At 39.7% G+C, this 6,461-nt stretch overlaps 1 long non-coding RNA gene across 1 annotated transcript; it reads right to left on the bottom strand.

Annotated features, from left to right (window-relative positions):
• Positions 1–1,441: 1,441 nt before the first annotated feature.
• Positions 1,442–4,007, bottom strand: LOC119362297. Its single transcript, XR_005173298.1, has 4 exons — positions 3,832–4,007; positions 2,030–2,158; positions 1,852–1,911; positions 1,442–1,744 (listed from the first exon to the last, which is right to left on the bottom strand). It is a non-coding gene; the product is annotated as an uncharacterized LOC119362297 (long non-coding RNA).
• Between the last annotated feature and the right edge of the window lie 2,454 nt (positions 4,008–6,461).

The following is a 6,461-nucleotide window of genomic DNA, read 5'->3' on the forward strand; positions in this document are numbered from 1 at the left end:
GGGGTTTCTCACCAAGTCCATTTCCGGCCTAATGGGCTGGGCTGAGGACTCTTAGGTCGATTCCATCCTGGGACACATTGACCGGCCCATGGAGTTTCTTTCCCTAATATTAAGGGACGGATTGTTGTTGTTGTTGTTGTTGTTGTTGTTGTTGTTGTTGTTGTTGTTGTTGTTGTTGTTGTTGTTGTTGTTGTTGTTGTTGTTGTTGTTGTCAATTAAAATACACGCCTTTTGAAGTTGAACCCCCGACCTCACGCTATGTAGCTGCATTGCCAGCCTCACCACCTAGCGACCGAGTACAACTAATTAGCAGCACAAAATTTAAGTAGTACATACAATCGCAGATCTTTTTTGTAATTTCCAATAATTATTGGAAAAAGCTGTGTCTGTTTATTTCTAATTTCCAATAATTCTTGGAAAAAAGAGACAAATTTTCCTTAAATATTTGCATAATGTTTGAAATCGTGAATGAATTTGGAAGTTCAAACAAACTTTTAAAACCTGAACAATTTTTGGACAACTTGAACAATTATTTAAAACATAAAAAATGAAATTAAAAATATGTATTGAATTTCTTATATACAATCAACAAATTTAAATATACATTGACGTTTTTGGGTACTCCAAAAAAATTAAGGGACTGTCTATTTAACAATTGACTGATTTGTAATTGGTTATTATTCAAATTTTCCAACCAATAATCTGTTGACAGTTGTATGTCTGTTTTTCCTGAAGAAAACGGATCGGGCTGTATTTGTGACCCGTCAAGCGGCTAACAGCGACAGAAATGTTGAACCAATCGCCCCTACTGTCCTTTTTCTTGACCAGTCAAAAGCACCTAACAGGATTACACTGTACAAATGCATAATTACACTGACCAAAATGTATAAGGGGGTAAAATTACAGAGTAAAATCACATTGGATTACATTGGGACTAGCATATCAAATTACACAGTAATTAAGAGTAAAATTACAGTTTAAATAGGAACAGATTACAGTATACATTATGGGGAAAATTACACTGCAGAAAATGAAAAAATAGGATTATAGTGAAACTACCATACAAATTACACATAAAATTATCATTCAAATTATACAATACAGACATGGGTAAAATTACACCGGGGGAATTACATTGTAACTACTGTGTAATTACATTGTAACTACCATACAAAATACACAGTAATTATCAGTAATTATGTAAAAAAGGGCATTGGATTACAGTATAGATATGGGTAAAATTACACTGTAAAAAAAGGTGTAGGGTTACAGTGTAACTAGCATACAAATTACACAGTAATTATTAGACAAATTACTGAGTAAAAAAAGGCATCGGATTACAATGCAGGTAAAAAAGGTGCAGGATTACAGTGTAACTACCATACGAAATTACACAGTAATTATCAGTCAAATTACTGTGTAACTATGGGCAAATTTACACTTAAAAAAGGGCATTCAAATTACAGTATAGATATGGGTAAATTTACACTGTAAGAAAGGAGTAGGATTACAGTGTAATTACCATACAAAATTACACAATGACTATATGATTACAATGTAACTACCATACAAATTTCACACTAAGTATCACTCAGTAATAGGGGCATTCAGATTACAGTTCATATAGGGTAAATTTACAGTGTAGGTACCATACAAATGACCCAATGATTAACGGAAGAGAGAAAAGACTTACAACATTCCTTCTGCCAGCAGATGATAATTTTCTCTTCAGGTACTTGACTTTCTGATCAAGAAACAAAAACATAAAATCATCAAACCAACATATGAAAAAATATGGAATAAAAACATCAAACTCTTCATCATCACCAGAAACATGAAAAAATGGCTTACATTATTCACATAGAAATTGTAAAGTGCTTTATCAAACTCTTCATCATCACCAGAACAACCCTGCAAAAGGAAAAAAAATCAGAAAACAATAACAAAAATTAATAAAAATAGAAAAATAGAAAATAAAATGAAAATGAAAAGAAGATAAGAAGACAAATAATAACTACCAAAGACATACCATTAGAACCATCATCAGCAAAATCATTAGGCACATAAGGGTCTTTCAAAGAATCAGCGCTCTCGAGTGAAGAAAGTAGGGGAACATCCTTGCGACAGACTTTCCGCAGTCTACTCATTGAGATAGTACCTGAAAACAATAGAGAAAAAAATGGGCCTCAATATATACATAAGAGAAATTACAGGCTGACTAGCATACAAATTACACAATAAAAACGGAAGAAATTACAGTGTAAAAACGCATCCGATTACACTGTAACTAGCATACAAATTACACAGTTACAGTGCAAAAGCGCAACATATTACAGTGCAAAGGCAGCAGGTTTGTGAATTGGATGCAGGCGACAAAACAACCTTCAGCAGAAAACGTGATGTATAGATATTTTACAAGCCTCACGCCACTAGATACAGCAGTGATGGTGATATTGAACAAACTAGGAAGACAAAATCTCAAGAGTTATTAGCAGAACCAAAATTGACAGACAAATTCCCAAAGAACTTCTGAAGTAGTAATTCATAGAAGCAAGAGCATCTGCTGCCAAAAACATATGACTAGTTTACTGGGTCTTACTCGCAGATCAAGCATCAGCCACCACACATGAGTGGTCAAAAAGCACCACAAAGGTTTCACAAAAATCAAGACTGCACAAACTTATCCATTGACTGCTTGGTAAGGTTCAGAAAATAGATGAACAGAAGTCATGGGATCATCCAGATTTCAACAAAAACAACAAAAACTGCAGGGCTGCACAACAAACAGGGGTGAACTGCGAGGCCACTCATGCATAAGTCATAGGGTGACTAGCATGCAAATTACACAAATAAAATACGGGAGAAATTACAGTGCAAAAATGCATCAGATTACAGTGTAACTAGCATATAAAAAATATTGTGCAAAATCACAACAGAGTACAGTGTAAATCGAATATGATTACAGTGTAACTACCACACAAATTACACAGTAAAAAATCAGTCAAATTACCGTGTAAAAAGAGGGCATCGGACTACAGATTAAACATCGGTCGAACTAGACAGTAAATCATGGGATAGGATTACACTATAATTTCACAGAAATTATCAGTCAAATTACTATGTAATTTACAGTATAACTACCACCCAAAACTACACAATAATTACCGGTGAAAAATACTGTGTGATGCACAACAGGGTAGCTACATAAAGAGACTGTAGGGGAAAATGATAAAAAGACAAGCTATCCCCACGGTAATTAGAGGGGAAAAGCTTATACAGTGACAAGGTTCAGGCTATAAAACGAGAAACACTGAAACACTTAAAACTGCAGAGAGGCTCTATATAGGAACTGTAGACCAACTCTGAAAAAACCTCAGTTAAACTAATTTACAGTATAACTAAACACTACCACACCTACATCCACATCAACAGTGACAAGGTTATGCTGAGCGCGAAATCACTGAACTCGATCCTTTAGAGTTCAACATCTACTGGATCCACCCCTCAAAACTAAACCCTACCACACCTACCTCCACATCAACAACAAGGGAAATCTAGCGTTCTACGGCTACCTCCACATCAAATAGCCACAACACTGCCTCCAAAAAATGTCCTACCAGATCCTAACCAGGAGGGATTTGGCCTCCGTCCACAGCAGGAAAAGGAAGACACGACGGATTATGCATGGCACGCTGCAACCTCCTATGCCACAACCACGGCGGACTACAAACACCACGGCAAACACACTCCAGGGATCGACAAAACCCCCTAGATCTGAGATTACACGGCCATGAAACCACGGACAAAACACGAGAGCCAAGGACAACTAACCAGGGCAGCCGGCGGACCAAGAGAAGAAGGAGAAGAAATCAAATCCTGCGGTGGATGAGCTCGGAATCGCCATGAACAGAAGCAATCGCCTCCGCCTCCTTCACCGCTGGAGCTCTCTTCCTCTGCCTTATCGAAATGAGAAAGGGGAACGACACCCCGCTGCTGCGTTCAAAAACGACAAAAGCCAACAGTAAACCGGCCGAGGAGGGCGGGGCTGAGGAAAATGGGCTAAAAGCAGAAAAGCGCGCCCGGTAAGAAAACCAAACCCGAAACCAACACAAAACAGGACAAGACCGGGCGCGAATCTCAGCGCGAGATCGAACGGACTCAAAATTGAATGAAGGCGAATTGAAAAACAGTCGACTGAAAAATAGCAAATCCGAAAATTAAATACACGTTGAACTTTTTTTATATACGCCGAGAAATAATTAAATCCACTTTGAACAATTTTTACATATAAATTGAAATAGTTTACACTGATGGGTTGCCAACGTGGAAGAATAAGCATAAGATTGGCTTGGAGACCACGAGTATTTGTCCAGTCTGTGGAGTAGATACAGAGGACAATTTTCATCCGTTCTTGAGATGTCAACTAGGACGAGATCTTTATTTGAGTATGGCAAAAATCTGGAGCTTACCCCGGCTTCAGACAATTACCAACTGTGGGAAGGAGTGGCGCTTGCAACTGTTAGCCCCTAGAAGTGAGATGGAACGGTGTATGATTCTGCTTGTGTTCTGGAGAGCTTGGTATATTCACAATGAAGTGGTGCACTTTAAACCGGCACCGCAGATGGAGGCATCCGTAAGATATCTGCAGAGCTACCTTGCCTCTCTTATGGCCATCAAAATTGACAGTGGTGCTGATCCAGTGAAAGGAAAGACATATTTTACAATGGAGAAAAGGGGCCAAAGTGATATTCACATGGTAGAGCTGCCTGGATGGGAGAAGCCTAAGCACGGATGGGTTAAACTAAACACAGATGGAGCCTTCGTGGCATGTGATAATGCGGGTGCTGGCATGATCTTGAGGGATGAGTTTGGCAAAATAATCTTCTCTGCTTGCAGGACACTACAATTCTGCAGAGACGAACTGGAGGCCGAACTATATGCGTGCTTGGAGGGGCTATCTTCGGTGGTTCAACGAACTTCATTATCGATTCACGTTGAGATGGACTCCTCTGTTGCAGTTTCTATGATCACAGGTGGCGAAGTTGATTGTTCACTTTATTCGTCGGTGGTTAATGAGATTAGGGGTTTAATAAACCTTCATCAAGCTTGTATTACTCATATTGCTCGTTCACAGAATAAAGCGAGTGATAAGCTAGCGTCTTTTGGTCGTTCTAATAATAGAACTATGAGTTGGTTAGGGTCAGGTCCTCCTGAAGTTTTGGAGATAGTTGCTGAGGATTGTATTCATAATGTGATTGAGTAATACAAGTGTTTGAGATCGCAAAAAAAAAAGAGAATATTTTTAAAATACACATTGAACATATATACCTTGAACAATATTTAATTTTTCATTGAACATTTTGTGATATATGCTGAACAAATTTGGAGTTGCAAACAAATCGAAAGTGAACAAAATTTTAAAAGAGTTAACCCTTTTCGAAACAAGAACAGTTTCCTAAAAAATGTAAGTGGTTTTTGAAATGCGAGCATTTTTCAAAATTGTGAACAAGTTTGATTGGTGCGACATGTGGTGGTGAACCCATCACCTTAGGATTGACCACATTTGACGTGTTGTGATCAGGTGGGCATCATAGTCACCGTACCTCAGAATGGGAAGAAGGATATAAGCGATGACACGGTCAGGCATCGTGTCGAATTACAGGACGTGGACCTATCAGGAATCTTGAGCCATGCTTATTGGGATAGAGTCATGATATTGTTTCTCCGGTTGCAACGCACGGGCATGTTTGCTAGTTATACAAAAGACTTGTTGTACAAGACAGGGTTACCAGAGCCAAAGAGACTCTACCACCACCAACGTAGACCACCAAGGTATGTAACTCTGGGACCCCATTTATGTTATATAAGCTAGGGGGCAGGCTCGTTGTTAGAACACAGTACAATCATTCGGTTATATACCTATACTTTGTAGCCTTTATCACAATACACATGAATATGAGTAGGCTATTAACCTCGATCAGTTGCGTAGCAGCTGTTGGGGATCGTTGCAGAAAATAAAAAAATTTCTACGCATCACCAAGATCAATCTATGGAGTCATCTAGAAACGAGAGAGAGGAGTGCATCTACATACCCTTGTAGATCGCGAGCGGAAGCGTTCAAGAGAACGGGGTTGATGGAGTCGTACTCGTCGTCCAAATCACCGATGATCCTAGCGCCGAACGGACGACACCTCCGCGTTCAACACACGTATGGAGCGGTGACGTCTCCTCCTTCTTGATCTAGCAAGGGGGAAGGAGAGGTTGAGGAAGAGAGCTCCAACAGTAGCACGATGACGTGGTGGTGATGGAGTGGCAGTACTCCGACAGGGCTTCGCCAAGCTCTTAACGGAGGAGGAGAGGTGTTGGGGAGGGGAGGGGATGCACCTTGGATGTGGTGTGCAGCCCTCCCCTCGCCCCTCTATTTATAGGGGAAGGGGGAAGGGGGCCGGCCCCCTCTAGAT

The sequence above is a fragment of the Triticum dicoccoides genome, chromosome 2B (assembly GCF_002162155.2).
Source record: "Triticum dicoccoides isolate Atlit2015 ecotype Zavitan chromosome 2B, WEW_v2.0, whole genome shotgun sequence".
Classification (NCBI taxonomy): Eukaryota; Viridiplantae; Streptophyta; class Magnoliopsida; order Poales; family Poaceae; genus Triticum; species Triticum dicoccoides.